At 40.8% G+C, this 16,519-nt stretch overlaps 1 protein-coding gene across 1 annotated transcript in view; it reads left to right on the top strand.

Annotated features, from left to right (window-relative positions):
- TGFBR2 (transforming growth factor beta receptor 2) overlaps positions 1 to 16,519 on the top strand; it is a 77,441-nt gene that overhangs the window by 44,724 nt on the left and 16,198 nt on the right. The window lies entirely within an intron of this gene.

Genomic DNA, 16,519 nt, shown 5'->3' on the forward strand with positions numbered 1-16,519 from the left:
GAATACCTTTGTAAACTCATCTTATACATGTGTACTATTAATATTTCTGCAGGCTAGATTTCTAGAAGCCAAGTTTCTGGATCAAAGTTATGAACGTTTTAAATATAGTAACCACGACTAAATTGTTCTCCTTCTAAAAACAGATACCTGAGCATATGGATTTTCATTTACCATATCTAACAATTATAAGCCTTTTAATTTTGCCTGTCTTATGGTGAAAATGATATTCTCTTGGTTTTAGGAATGTAAATTCAGAGTGGGAACAGGTTATTAACCCAAAATAGATCTGATTCTATAAAAATTCCTTTTGGAACACAAGTGCTATGTCTGCACACTCCCAGTGAGTGTCCCAATGATGCAGACCCATCTCCTTCCCTCTGTATCCTTGACCTCCCTCTCATTCCCCTTTCTTTCTGTCCAGCTTCCCACTTACTCCAGCTTCTCAGTTCATGAAGGCAGGCATGTACATTTTTATCAGTAATACTTAAAAATCACTCCTCTCTCCTACTTTCTCATTGTGTAAACACACCTTTTTTCTCACTTTTCTTATGTCATTTGAGTTAGGAGGGAAGATATAACTAGATTAAATCACACAAAGGCATGTTAACACCTGATATCCTGGCTTAACATGTCACTGTTCTTCAAGTAGTTCACGTAAAAAAAAAAAGTTATTGTTGAAAGTATTATATGTCCCTTTCTCCCCTCTACTATTGACCTCTTCTAACAGTTCACTTTTTAAAAGAAATTCCAGGCTAAGCTAAAGGAATTAATATTTGAGAGTAGAATATCAGCTATGTTTACTCTCATCTGTGAAAGTATTTTTCTCCTTTTGCATACTGGCTTGCTCATAATGGAAGAGTTTATTTCATCCCCAAAAAGACAAAATGTGATAAATAACCTGCGAGTTGGCTACAAATAGTACTATAAGCTTTTAAGATATTAGTAACTTCAGTTTTCAGTGTGTTTCAACTCAGGTGATAATCACAGGCCCACATTCACATATTTTCCCTCTTATTCATTATCAGACTATTTCCTTATGATGTGAAATAATCACCTCAAAGGCAGTTTCTCACTGGACAACTCAAGAGATCCAGTGCAGCTGATGACTCAGATGTCTGGGTGATTTTGGAGTCTTTTAACACGTTTCCAGAGGTGTTTGTACTTAGTCTTCTAAAATGTTCTAGGGGTGTTTCCTTTTTCAAAAAACATCTCTATTCTCCACAATGAGATTATCCTCCCACTCCCCCGCCTAAACCAGCAACATTTTAGGATCCATTTCTCCTCTTTTTTATACTAAAAAATAAAAACTCTGGAAGTCCAAGCCAAACAAGATGGTGAACACAAAATCTTTGGTGGACCGTACACTGAGTTTTTTCTTTTTTTTTAATTAATATTTTTAAATTTATTTTAGAGAGGAAGGGAGAAGGAGAGAGAGATAGAAACATCAACAATGAGAAAGAATCATTGATCAGCTGCCTCCTGCATGCTTCTACTAGGGATTGAGCCTGCAACCCTGGGCATGTGCCCTTGAGCGGAATCGAACCTGGGAACATTCAATCTGCAGGCCAACACTCTATTCACTGAGCCAAACCAGTTAAGGATTCTTACACTGTATTTTTATTAGTATAATAGTACTCTGGTCTTATTGCCAGATTTCTGACCTGAAAACACAATGGTTGATAATTATTTACACCATCTGGTTTCTTAAGTAAGGGAAAAAAGGTTGGGCCATAGATTGTTGTTTTTATTTTTATTTTTTTAAAATATATTTTATTGATTTTTTACAGAGAGGAAAGGAGAAGGATAGAAAGCTAGAAACATCCATGAGAGAGAAACATTGACCAGCTGCCTCTTGCACACTTCCTACTGGGGATGTGCCCGCAAGGTACATGCCCTTGACCGGAATGGAACCTGGGACCTTTCAGTCCACAGGCTGACGCTCTATCCACTGAGCCAAACCAGTTTTGGCAGGTTGTTGTTTTAATTGTGGATCTTTACTTTCCGTGCTGTGATGCATGATAGCTCACATTCAGAGAGACTGTACTGTTGCTGTGTAAGATGCTCAGACCTTTCCATGGCATGGCCCCATTGAATCTCAGAGCTACCTCATGAAACAGGCTCGGGTAACATCCTCATCCCATGAATGAGAAAGCCAAGCTCAGAGAACGTGGACACTTTGTCCAGAATCACATGGCCAGTAGGTAGCAGAGGTAGGATTTATAATGGGTTATGTATGAACAAATCTATGAGGATCTTCTTTCCTTCCTTCTTTCCTCCCTCCAACATTCAGCGAGTCATTGAAAAGCAGTATATCCCCAGGCTCACCCTTTTCATGTGTTTGTGAGGAATGATGTTTATAAATGATGGCCAGCAGGATGCTCTCACCTTGTGAGGAGATCATGGCCTCCTCAATAAAATCATCTCCCCATCTTAAGCCACTTTTAAGCTGTTTGTCCTTGGGTGAACTAATTCACCTTAGACTTCCCCTCTGGAAAAAAAAAAATGCGGATAGAAATAGTGCTCAATTTCATTAGGGTTTTTGTGAAGATAAATGAGTTGATTCATGTAGGAACTTAGACTAATACCTGGCACAGAGCTAATTATTCAATACATTTTGGCTGTTACTATTGTTCTTCTGGATTCAAATGGACGAGGAGCTTTATAGCAACCTCGTGCCATATTCTCTTCCTTCCTGAAAGCCTCAGGTGAGTTATGTGTGATGCCATCCACCATAACAGCATTCCTGTGAATCTCAGTGAGGTGCTCACTGTCAGGAATGTGGTTGAGGAAGCTCTTTAGTGCATTGCATTGCTGACTTCCTGAGAATCCAGGAGAAATGGCTCTCAGCTCCGGGCCTCAGAAAGATGGCTCCCTCATGAGGACCTGTTTGCATCAGAACTTGGGGACACTTGGAAGCATGCAGAGCAGAGACCAGCAAACGTCTCTGATGGAGGAACTGGCAATAAACATGTTTGGCTTTGCAGGCCATGGAGTCCCTGTTTCAGCTACTCGGCTCTGCCATTGAGGCGGCCATAGACAGTATGTAAACAGTTGGACGCGGTTGTGTCCCAATAAATCTTGACTTACAAAACCGGGCTTCAGGCGAACCCCTGATGTAGATGGTCATGTTTTTTTGTTTTGTTTTGTTTGTTTTGTACTTCTCCCTTTGATACAAACTAGCAGAAAAGCTTAGAGTCCAATTTAAGTCATGTTCCTAGCAAGTTTCTGAGCACACAGTTGTATACTGCTACCATCCCTGCTTGCCTGTTTTCCTACATTTATCTCCCATTTGTCTTGGTCCCAGCTCCTTCTGTCTTCCTTTACTATTACATTTCTCCATAGGTTGCATGTGATTTTTCTTTTTTAAAAGGATGGAAATGGGGGAGGAGGATGGGAGCATCCTGGAAGAGGTTAATGGGGGAGGAGGAGAGAAGAGAAAAAGAACCTAGGTAATATTTTCAACAGTAAAGATGAAACAAAATAAAGATGGAACTATCAGCAACTCTATCAAGTACATCTATGCAACTTAGAAACCAGGACTCTGGAAACCGCTCTGACTCAGAGTTCAACGGATGGGGTTAATGGAGAAGCAGACCAGCAGATGCAGGCTGTCACCTGGGGTGTGCTCCCCGCTGACCTGCGGACTGCGTGCAGGCGTTCCGTTAGCTCCCTCTCTAACCGGAGAAGTCAAGGGAGAGGGGAGACGAGGACTTCTGGTAGCCACAGAGTTTCATTCCTTCCTCTCTCATTGTTGTAAGAATTGCTTTTAAATGAAAACAGCCTCTCTGGTTTGCAAGCCTGACTCTGGCAGGCAGACAAATGATTTTTTTTACAGTATCAGACACGCGGTTTCCTGTCTGTGTTTAACTTGCGAGCAGAACATCTCAGCCAGCTGGTTCCCCGTGGACCTACTGTGACCTTCATAATGTTGCCTCCTGCCAACCAGCAAACTCACTCTGTTTATCGATCTCACGCCCCGTGCCCTTGATCGACTCGTATTGGTTTCGGAGTCAGGGAAGGCTCGGAGGGAGGTACTGCCCCTTTCCTCTCAAATCTCATTGTTGTGTTTGTTTCACTCTGGGGCCGGGGGGGAGCTGGCCCCTTGGTTCTTGCGTGGAAGAAACGAGAAGCTTAAGTGGTGCTTTGGCCGGTCGGGGGGTTATGGGTGTGCAGCCTTGGAGTTGTGCACTCGCTACTCAAAATAGCTGTCTCGCCAGCTGTGCATTTTTGTTTGGAGAGAAGCAAACCAGATTTACTTTCTGGTCTAAATGCAGAAGAAGAAAAAAAAAAATAGGAGTGGACGTATGGTTGTGCAGAGTTGTTAGCAGAGGAGGAAAATGATGGATTCAAGTCAGTCGTCTCATTCCTGGGAAGAGAATTGGCAGGATGACTCACACCCACAGGTCCTGGGGTTGTGAATGAGTGCGCTTAGAAAGCCTCCTCGGAATCCGTGGATTCGGCCCGTGTCTGGCCAAGAAAGTAATGAAAGTTGTACGAGCCAGAGGCCACCGTGACGCAGTCCAGTGAAGCCGAGGGAATGTATTTGTAGTGACTTCAGGCAAATCTGTGGCTTTTGTAGATTTTTATTTTCCTAAGCAGCAAAGTAAACAAGATGCTCTGAGGCCATATGTGGCTGCTGGTTATGATTATTTTTACTCTGGGACCTCGTTCTGATGTGAATCAAGGCAGAGTGGAATCACGAAGGACCCTCGGCCTTGCATCCCTGCCACTGGTTGGATGTAACAGGTGGACCCATGAGGCTGGCATTGCTCTGAGGCTGTGGTAGTACATCCTTACATCCACACATCCAGTTTCTCATCTCTCCCTGAGCCACTTCCTTGTGTTCTAGAAATGACACAGGGATGGGTGACAGTGAAAAGGGTCGACGGAGACTCTTTGCTACTTGACAAGTAGGGCAGTGCCCCACCGGTGGAAAAACACCAGGGAGCTGGCTAACCACTGTGAAACTGACTTTCATTTCCGCCCATACTAAACTTCAGATGGCGTGTTTACCACCCGCTGGACATCTGGCCAACTCGCTTTTGGAAAAAACCTTTTCTGGTTTGCAAATCACTCCTGCATATTGCTAATTATGTAAGATTTCAGTTTTACCAGCAACAACGATGTCTTTAAAAAAATCTAATATTAACTTTTCAAGAAACAATATTTGCTTTTCTACTTTTTTGAAAAATATAGACCTCCTGTTATCTGAGGATATATAGCTAGTTCCGATGACAGGAACAATTGATGCTACATTCAGTCATTAAAGTTCTTTCCATTCCTTCCATTGTCCGGTCCCAGCGTATTTAAAGTAACCTTGTCGCCTGTCAGGCTGGAGTCGTTCCCTACCTTGACTGCAGGTTTGAAACACCTTATAAGCTTTAAAAACTAGTCATTAAAGGGTCTTAGCTCTACAGTTTTGGACTTAATTGGTCCGAGGCCTTGTATTGGGATTTTAAAAAAAACCACAGAAACTTCCCAAGATATTTTAATATGCAGCCAATGCTGGGAGACACTGGGCTCAAGACAGTTTGTTCTGCCAAATCTTTTTGTATTTTTCAGCATGTTCCCCATATAACCTGGAAAAGGATGGTGGCAATTAGAGAATGCCAGCCACCACAGGAAGCAGCTGAAATTTGCTTTCTAGGTTAAAGGAGGGGAAGACAAGCAAACAAAACACCCATCTTACCAGTCCCCTGAGGAAGAATAAGATTCTTCTTCTTTTTTGAAAATCCTCACTCATGGATATTTTTCCATTAATTTTTAGAGAGAGTGGAAGAGAGAGGGAAAGACAGAGAGAAATTTCAAATGGAGAGAAATACATCCATTGGTTGCCTCCTGCATGAGCCAGGGTCAGAGAGGAGCCTACCACTGAGGTACGTGCCTTGGATCAGAATCAAACCCGGGACACCTTCAGTCCCCAGGCTAAGGCTCTATCCACTGGGCCAAACTGGCTACGGCAAGAGTAAGATTCATTAATTAAGCTTCATTGAGAATAGTATATGAGATTTTAAAACTGATGAAATGATACACTAAGGGGCAGGCGCATTTTAAGCCTGAACGCATGGCTGAAAGGTTGGATGCTACTGCCCTGGCAAAGATGGGGTGGGGCAGTGGCTGGTGGGCAGTGTGTGTAGTTGGAGGAGGCGAGACCGTCAGGTGGGAGAGAATCGTGGCAAGCTGTGGTTCCCGTGGAAAGCCAGTAGAGAAGTCAGACATGTTTTGGTGACCTGACAGGTATTGATAGTGTGAGCCATCAATGGGCATTTTCTAAAGCCGGCTAGTCTCCCTATTGGAGGAGATACTGAAAACACTCAAGAACTCGATCTCTGCTTTCTGGTTTCCTGAGACCATAAAGGGCCCCTAGACACAGTAGAAGATATAATCTAGAAAAAGAGTTGAAGAATTGGGCATCTTAACAAAATCCCACCTTAGTGGTCAGCAGACTATAACACTGTGAAGAAAATGAAAAAAATTCCAGCTCCAAAGAACATATCTCAGGCAAAGACACTGTCCCCGATGGAACGGACGTTCATAAGACATGGCGTCGTATCCTGGGCAAAGCCTGGCCTGGTGTCAGCTCTCTGATGGCATTAGTTGTCCTCCTTCTAAAACCAAAGCCACGGAACTAGCAAGAATCTATGTCCCCAGGAGCAATGCACAGGTTGACGAGCAGAGTGGAAGGAATGCCTAGCACAGCAGAGACACAATCTGGGTTTTCTTCACCTGGAATGACCAGTAATACGAAGCAACAGATAAATGTAATGTGAGACACATCAATTCAAATAGTCCATGGTAGAGGGGCAGCTCATGAGAAAGCTAGCTGGGCATCTGTTCATGATAAAGGCCCAGGGGCTTACAGGTGAGTCAAGGTCATCCTAAAACCTGTGTGATCTGGCCGAGAGAATCAAAACAGAACAGCAGAACAAGCAAACCAGAAGTCATCCTACACTGCACTTATTGGAAGGGGCCCACTGTAGCCTATGCCGCAAGTCTCCTAGCTGGGTCCACCAAAACGACATGGAGGCTCTTGAGTAGCAAGAATGATTTCAGAGAACACATCACTTTAGACTCACAAAAGGACCTGACACGGATTGGGCACCTGCTGTAGGCTGGGCAGGCAGACTTTAGGGTCTGACAAATACGTCAGACTTCAGAGTCTGATACACATGTCTTTTGAAAAGTGATTGAAGGAAACAGGGGTGTTCAACCAGAAAAGGAAATGATTTAGAGAAATGGGCTAAATGCCCACCAGGCGTTTAAGAGCTCTCGTCTCACAGAAGAAGGAATCCTTTTGTTGTCCCTTATCTTAGAGCAGTGGTTCTCAACCTTCCTAATGTCTCAACCCACAGATTGAGAACCGCTGCTGTAGAGCCTAAGACCATCGGAAAACAGATATTTACATTACGATTCATTAACAGTAGCAAAATTACAGTTATGAAGTAGCAATGAAAATAATGTTATGGTTGGGGGTCACCACAACATAAGGAACTGTATTAAAGGGTCGCAGCATTAGAAAGGTTGAGAACCACTGTCTTAGAGAGCAGCAACAGGAAGGTTGCATATGACTTAGCATAAAGAATAATCTTTTGAATAGCCCAATGTTTAGAATTAGTTTATCCTAATAGACCTGCAGCTAGATCTGTTGGGATTAGACATTGGGGTGATTTACAGAGTAGTGGGTTTCCCTTGCAATATTTCAGCCAGACGTTTTATCTCTCTCTCCCTCTGGAATATTCCTGAAGAGGTTGTCATATCAAATTAGACTACATGTAAGACCCTCTTGTTGGGGAGAGAGGTAGGAAGAAAATAATGTAAGGGAGCCTGTGGGATGAGCTGCAAGAGGTGGGGTTTTGAAATATGTATAATTGGAATAAAACAACCATATGAACTAGAGGGAAGCATCTTCCATCATTCTGGGGGAACAATATTCTCAGTGTCTGTCTGGAATGACAAACAGTCCTGTCAATGGGCTGGAGGTTAAATTAAATTCTGCATGCCCAGTGAGCTCACTGTCCTTCTGTTGTTTAATTAAAATGGCTTTTTCATTGTTTGCCTGAATTTAATTGTTTGCTTTTTATTGAGATGATGGATGGGGAATCATATCTCATTCTACACTCCTCCAGAGGTTCCTTGGACTAGAAAATTCTCAGGTACCATTTCTCATTGGCTTGCACTGAATGCAATTATACAAGGGCTTTGCAAGCTGGTCCATTACAACTTTTCTTTGCAAGAGGGAAACATCTCTGTGGCAGAGCACCAGGAGCTTATTCCATGTTTGCTAGAGCCGTGCATCTCAAACTTCACCGCGTAAATGAATTGACGAGAGAACTCTTTAAAATGCAGATTCTGGTTCAGCAATTTGGGTGAGGGCTGAGAGTCTTCCATTTGTCATAAATACCCAAGTAATGCCTGCATATGCTACTGGTCTGGGGAGCACACTTTGACTAGAGGATATCAAAAGATTCTTTCTGGACCATGGCACTAAAGTTTTTAAAGATGCAGAAAATGGTGATAAAATATTGGAATTCTTTAGTATGAGATATTTATTATCTATATCTGTATCTATATCTATATCTATATCTATGTAATCTTCTATATCTATAGTCCAAAAATATGTACACACTTTGAATAATTATAAAGGCAGTGTTTATTAAAATATATTTCAGTTTCAAAATTGTGCTATCAGTTGTTAAAGTATATATATTTTTGGGGGACACCCTGAATATTTAATAGGTTGGGGTATGTGCATGTGTATGTGTGAGTGATGGGGCAAGAATCGAGGAAAGCAGATAAGGATATAAAATGTAACAAAATAAAGAGGCAGTTGTTTTGCTCCTTATGAAATCCTTAATCTTTTCGGAAGGGATCCCAGCATGTCTGCCTGGTGAGTGCTGTGACTCAGCAACGCTTCCTCTGCGTGATCAGTGAACATACTCAGAACATATCTAGTAAATATTTACGAGATATCAGTACTGTTTATCTTTTTTTTAAACCTTATATATTTTTTTGTTAATCTTCACGCGAGGATTTTTTCCCCCATTGATTTTTAGATAGAGTGGAAAGGAGGGAGGGGGAGAGAGAGAGAGAAACATTGATGAGAGAGACTCATATCTATTGGTTGGCTCCCACACACACTCTGACCAGGGCCAGGAATTGAACCTGCAACCCAGGTATGTGCCCTTGACTGGGAATCAAACCTGTGACCTTTATGTCTGCAGGCAGATGCTCTAACCTCTGAGCAAAACTGGCTAGGGCTGATGTTTTAAGATTCCACATATGGTGAGATCATGCAATATTTGTCTTTCTCCGTCTGATTTATTTCACTCAGCATAATACCTTCAGAGTCGATCCATGTTGTCACAAATGGTAGGATTTCCATCTTTTTATGACTGAGTAGTATTTCATTATATATATACACAATTAGTGGATCATATAGGTTGTTTCCATATCTTAGCTACTGTAAATAATGCTTCAATGAACATCAGGGTGCATATATCTCTTCAAGATAGCAATTTCATTTCCTTTTTTATTAATTGGGTTTTGACTATCGATAAATATTTTCCAAAGGATTCTACTGGTATTTATTGTAGGAAGAATTTGGGGGTAAGGTTGGGCAAATCTGCAAAAATCAAATTTTGACATTTGTATTCAGTCATATTAAGGTCAGGAAAACTACTTGGACATAAAGGGCTACAATCAAAGATAAAAACTTATGAAGGTTTTGCTGTAGGAAGATTTTTACTTACTCATCTTCTTTAATATTTGTAAGATTATTCCAATTCTAAAGTTTTTCTTGGGTCAGTTTTGGTAAGTTATATATATATTGATTGATTTTTCATTGATTTTTGAAAAAAATATATATATTTTAGGTATTTGATCATTGTCTAAGTTTTCACATTTATTAACAAAATACTGCTCTTGGATTTTCTTAACCTCTGCATCTTTGTTGGGCCTATTATTAACTATATGTCTCCTTTGTGCTTTGTTCCATTATCAGCTCCAAATGTTGTGTAATCATTTACTCTACACTTGGGGTGTTGCTGATTCTCCTGCTTATATCTCTGTTTTCTATTTCACCAACTGCAACTACCTTTACTTCTATTTTCTTTGGCTTCTTAATCTTGTCTTTTTTCTGAAGTTTCATGTTGAACCCTGTGTTGGCTTACACTCCTGAGAGCTACCATGAGCAACCTCATCAATGAAGCTCAACTCCTCCAAACACACCGCTGACTACCCTGCAAGGCTCCTCTGCTTGGGCCCCAGCTCACTTTATGTATCTTTTCCCATTTCCATTTCTATGAAAAGGGAATAATAATACATACCTAGCTGTGCAGCTATGAGGATTCAAACTTACCCATATAAAAACATAGTGTATGGCCTTTAGTAGATGCTCAATAAATGAATGCTGTACTTTTTGGGGTTATAATTCACAGAATGGCTCAAGACAGGAAATGTTCCCTTCCCCCAGCATATCTCTCTTCAGCACAATTTCCTTCTTTGGACCTCCGCCAGTTGCATATATATCCTGTTGCTTTAGATGAGCATCTCGGCTTGTGAAAATCTTTGTGGTTAGAGGGTCATTACCAACTTCAGAAGAATCTCTGTAGTTGCCATGTGATGCTCATTTGTATGCCCACGCACCACGAGATGGGGAAATGATCATCTGTGCCCCTTGCTATTGCTCGGATAAATGTCTTGGTAAATTTGCTCCAAACGCCTTCTTTGTGATCTCTTAAAAATACTGATTTACAGAGGCTCAATTTTGATTTTCTTTTGGCAACCAGTGTTGGATATGGGCATCACAAAGGGTTTGAAAGAGGCTTGGAAGCAACCTGTCTTCATTGTCCTCTGTATGGGTATGGGTATGGGTGTGTGTGTGTGTGTGTTTGATTCAGCAACTTGTTTACTTTTAAATCAATCCAGAGGAATGTGTACCATGGAATTTCCTCTTGAGGTTTTCTGCCAGTTTGTGTGTGTGTGTGTGTGTGTGTGTGTGTTTTTATGGCATACTAACATTTATCTTTGATTGTCTTTAAAAAAGATTTATTTATAAAATCTGACATTTGCAAATGGCTCCTTCTTTGCAACCAAATCTGGCCTATGTGGGACACATTTCGTAGGAAATTTTCAGAATGATTAAATGGGCCTCTAGGTTTATTGCTAGGAACACAGCTTGGTGGCTTAGGGTGAAGGGACCATTCAGATCTGGGGAAATGGGCACCCCTGCTTGCCTTGTGCGAACCATCATAAATCTCAATTTCCCCATTTTTTTTCTTCCTTTCTCTTGTATCTTTTTCCACCTCTCTTTCTTAGTTTCTTCTCCATCTCTAAAGTGAGATGATGCTTATAAAGTGAATTGCTCAGAACCTAGCTCAACGAAGCACATGATGATGGTTACCAACCTATGCACCTAAGAAACAATTCATGGAAGTTTCCAGCAGTTCAACACTTACATCTTGAACCCCACTAAGTTCTATCTAGGAATAGGCTCGTAGAGAAAAAAGTTTTTTAGGATTTTTCCTCATGTAAGATTTTTTTCTTCCCACATAGAGAAAAGATGCATATTTTCAGGGATACCACACAACTGTGGTACTTAAGAAAAAGAGAAATAATTGGCATTCTCAAATTATGCCCGTTAAAGACTCATCATCCAAGAAGTGCTGATATCACTTAACTGACGGCTATTCACTCACTTAGTCCAGCCCCAACTTTTATCAAATTGGGGGGTTACATAGAAGTCATTGTAAATTGGTTCTCACCAATGGGGAGTCTGAGCATTACAGCATAGAATTAAGAGCAGGGGTCTCACCAATCTGACAGGTGCTTTTCAAATGTCAATTTTCCTATTGCCCAAGTTTATGGTCTTGGGAAATTATTTAAACCATCTGGCCCGTTTATGTTCCCCTTCTATAACAGAGGTTTATAACAATAGCAGTTTCTGCCTCATTTTTTTTTTCCTGATGAAATAGAAATAGTATATAGAACTCTTAGGACACAGCCAGGTTCATACTAAGAATTCAAGGTAGGGGTTTCTGTGTAATTGGCAGCTGGCGAGAAGAAATACTTCCTGCTGGTCTCTGAGTATAGAAGATGCTAACTGGTACCTACACCCACAGCTGTTGGTTTTGTTATTTTTAGTAGCAGCCTAAGGGTTAATACTGTGGAGAGGGTGTGGGTGGCTCCTGTTTAGATAAAGCCACATCCCAAAGCTTCCTTTCAGCCCCTTTGCTATTGTGAGGGTTTTTCACCGCCTCTTTGAAGTTTCAAAATTGACAGATGTTATTCAATAATTCCCTCCCCACAAGATATTTACAGTAGATTTTCAAAAAGAAAACACAGGAAATTTGAGGGGAAAGTAAAACTTTGGTTTCTGACATTGAAGGTGGGAGTATTTTTCTATAGTGTCTTCAATGAATAACCACATATATTTTAGGGATTTTTGTGTTTGTGTGTCTCTTAACCTGAAGGAGAATAGAATTTAGTGAGGAAGACCCTTTTGCTGTATGGCCAGGAATTATAAAATTTACTTAGGAGTGATAAACAGCTCATTTGGACATTTTGCACTGTTTAATGAATTGGAGATGCGACTAAGTAATTATGCAATTAATATTTAAAAACTTCTAGTTGTGTTGATTTCTCATATGTGAAAGAGAATATTCACAATGGATCAAAATACAATCTCTTCAAATTCTGCCCGTGTGTTACAGGTTGTTAAAATAGCATCTATAGAAGCAAGAGTACTCAGCAAACATCTTTTGTAAAGGGGAAGGTAGTGAATATTTTAGGCTGTCTGAGCCAGATATGAACTCTCTTGCATGAACTTCTTAGTTTTTTCTTCTTTTTTTAAATTTATTTTTTATTGGGATAACATTGGTTATTAACTGTACCCATTTCAGGTGTCCAATATTATAATTCAGTATTTGTTTACTATACTGTGTGCTCACCACCAAAAGTCTAATTTTCATGGATCACCATATATTTGACCCCTTTTACCCATTTGCCTTCCTCTCATTCTCCTTTTCCTCTGTTAACCACTATTCTGTGATCTGTGTCTATATTTGCTTTTCTGTGTGTTTGTTTGTTACTTTTTTGTTTTATATTCCACGGATTAGTGAAATATGGTTTTTGTCCTTATCCATCTGACTTATTTCACTTAGCACAGTACCCTTAATATCCTTCTATGTTATCTATCACAAGTGGCAACAATTCACCTGTTTTTGACTGAGTAGTATTCCATTGTATGTATATACCACTTTTTCTTAATCCAGTCATGCATTGATGGACACTTAGGCTGTTTTAGTATCTTGGCTGTTGTCAGTAATGCTATAATGAACATTGGGGCACATATATCTTTCAAATTAGTGTTTTTATATCTTAGGATAAGCATCCAGAAGATGAATTGCTGGGTCAGATGGTAGCTGTACTCAATTTTTTGAGGAACCTCCATACTGTTAGCTATAGCTGTTGCACCAATTTTCATTCCCACCAACAATGCCTAAGGGCTCTCTTTTCTCTGTATTGGCTCCAGCACTTATCTCTTCTTTTTGAGAATAGCCATTCTAACAGGTGTGAGATGACTTTTCACTGTAGTTTTGATTTTCATTTCCCTGTCAGTGAAGTTTTTGTTTTTTTAAAATGACCCTTTAAAGGTGAAAAAATACACGTTTGTTGCTCATAGGCTGTACAAAAATAGGCCATGGGCCCTTGGGCTGTAATTTGCTAACTCCTGCTGCAGAACATAAAACACGTGAGGGATATTGTCCCCCATAAGTCATCATTCATTCAGCTTCTACAACAAATAGTGGCAGAGTACCAGAAAGTGCCCCATCCTGAGGCCAGCTCTGGGTGTATGATGAGGATCAAAACACACCTGGCTTTCCCCCAAACAGAACATGCTTTCTCATGGGAGAGACCAACAATCAGAGCAGCACACAACTTATGATGATAAAACATCTCTATTTGCAGACAAGTGGGTATTTGACACAAACACATTCATCGGATACTTCAGATAATAGAGGTGGAGTTACAGTGAAGGAATGTTGTTTTCAGCTTTTGCACCTGAATATTATCTCATCTGTCCCCTTAATTTTGCTCTCCAGGCTTATACTTTGCCAGATCCCAGGGAAAGTCCACATGTCTCCACAATTCCTTTCTGTTATTGCTTCATCCCACTGTCATGTCCACTCCTAGTCCTACCTATCCTTTGGCCCATTTAAGCCTCCGGGTGTGAGTAAAAATTCAGGTTGTTTTTTTCTTTTAAAATATGTTTCCATTAATTTCAGAAAGAGGAAGGGAGAGGGAGAAATAGAAATATCCATGATGAGAGAGAATCATTGATTGGCTACCTCTTGCACACCCCCTACTGAAGATCAAGCCTGCAAACTGGGCATGTGCCCTGACTGGGAATTGAACTGTGATCTCTTGGTTCATAGATCAACCTTCAACCACTAAGCCATACCAGCCAGGCAAGAATTCAGGTTTATTAAGAATCAAGTTGCATCCCTTTTCCTATTTATTTTAATGCATTAATGTACAATATCTTTCCTCAAAATATTGATTTTTTTTTCTTTCAGTTGCTGAAAATATGTTTTTGGGTTACTTTTCCAGTTTTTAGTGGCATCAGGCTTAAGACTTAAGGCTCTTTTTTAGGATATATAGTTAGTGGAAGTTGGTGTTTCCACTTAGAAGTTACCCTAATAAGTTGTGAATCATATTAAACCTAAAAACTCCAAGTTGACGTGTCCCAGTTTCCTTACTCATTGTGCTTCATTAAATGACTGTATCAAAAACAAAGAGGTAGTGGGTTTCCTTAAGGAGATTATGGTTATCTCCATTCCACCTGTACTGTATTCTCATCATTTCCCCCACCCCCAAATGCCTATAGTCAGTGAAAACTGCCAATTGAATAATTATAGATCCCTTATCTGATGTCTGGTTCCATATCACCTACTCATTTCTTTCCTTTTTATTTCCCTTATGCAGAATAATCAATGTGGGGAGGATTCCTCTTCCTTAAGTAGATAATATATTCTTAATTCTTAACATAACATTCATTTTACACATCTTTAACTTTTTGCCCAACCTCTAAGGCAGTCCTTGCCCCTGTGTCTTCCCGGTTTCTCTAAGCTTTTCCACCAACACATAGACTTCAGCACACATGTAGCTCCCACTCTGGACAGCCATATATCACTAGGCATTGCCCTAACTCCTCTACTGGGTTATAACCTCTTTAAGGGCAGTGCCAGACCCATAGCAGGAACTCAGGAGCTCTGTGTTTAATGAATGAATGTAGCACCTGAGCATGAGGCCTGCTAATGAAAGGATACCTTTGAGGGAAGACGCATAAAGCAACAGAATTCTGGGATTCTTGCCTAACAAAGCTCTCACTGAACTTCCATTCACTGCCCCCTGCCCTCTGAATGATTCCACCCATGGCCTTCTCCCCAAGAGGAAAACTGTCTAACCAGCCTCCGCCATGGCCAGCACACGAATCAGAGTTTGAAATACGAGGCATTTTAGAGAAATAGCTGGTGTCAAACCATGGGGCCTGCTTCAGTGACTAAGTCAGCAAGCAGGCTATATTTCCTTCTTAAACTTCTCTCACCTTTGTTGCCACTAAGTATTTCTGTTCTGTGAAACTACAAATCACATGCACACTGAAAAGAGGAATATGGGGTGAATATAAGGGAACTGACTTCCAAAGAGACCTTTCCCACAGATTTCTCCCTCCACCACCACTAGGCTCAGAGCTGATGCTTCACGGGTAGCCTAGATGTTGATCAGAACAGGACACGTTGGAGCAAAGACTCTGGGCATCTATGGTGATCTCTTGGTTTAAACCAGATCCCATATATGCAAGTTTTTGGAAGCAGGAGCTGTCATTCTTTCTATCTTCCCAAAGCCTCCTGCAATGCCTTGAGTATAGTTAACACTCAGTAAACACTTCTTCCATTTATTCAACACTTATTGAGGCCCTGATGGGCTGGGTGTTGTTTATGGTCGTGAAGAAAACAGACATGGTTCCTGCCAGCACAGAGTTCTCAGTCTACTGGGGTGGGAAGTAGAAAAAGACAAATATAGCTGAAACTGGTTTGGCTCAATGGATAGAGCATTGGCTTAGGGACTGAAGGGACCTGGGTTCGATTCCGGTCAAGGGCATGTACCTTGGTTGTGGGCATATCCCCAGTAGGGGGTGTGCAAGGGCAGCTGACCGATGACTCTCTCATCAATGTTTCTAACTCTCTCTCTTCCTCTCTGTACAAAATCAATAAAATATATTAAAAAAAAGACAAATATAAAACCACTAAGTAGAGTCATAGTTATTTCATTGCAATTGGTACATTGTTGCACAAGAACACTGTAGGGTGCTGTGAGATATAAAGGAAAATATTTTCCAAGTTTTCCTAGATTTCTTTTAGACAGTGGCATTTAAGCTAAAGTTTGAGGGAAGAGAAGGAAACACTGAATGAATGGCCAAAGGCAGGGAAGACGAGACGGGTGCACACTTGCATTCATC

Source organism: Pipistrellus kuhlii, unplaced genomic scaffold (genome assembly GCF_014108245.1).
Source record: "Pipistrellus kuhlii isolate mPipKuh1 unplaced genomic scaffold, mPipKuh1.p scaffold_m20_p_11, whole genome shotgun sequence".
Taxonomy (NCBI): Eukaryota; Metazoa; Chordata; class Mammalia; order Chiroptera; family Vespertilionidae; genus Pipistrellus; species Pipistrellus kuhlii.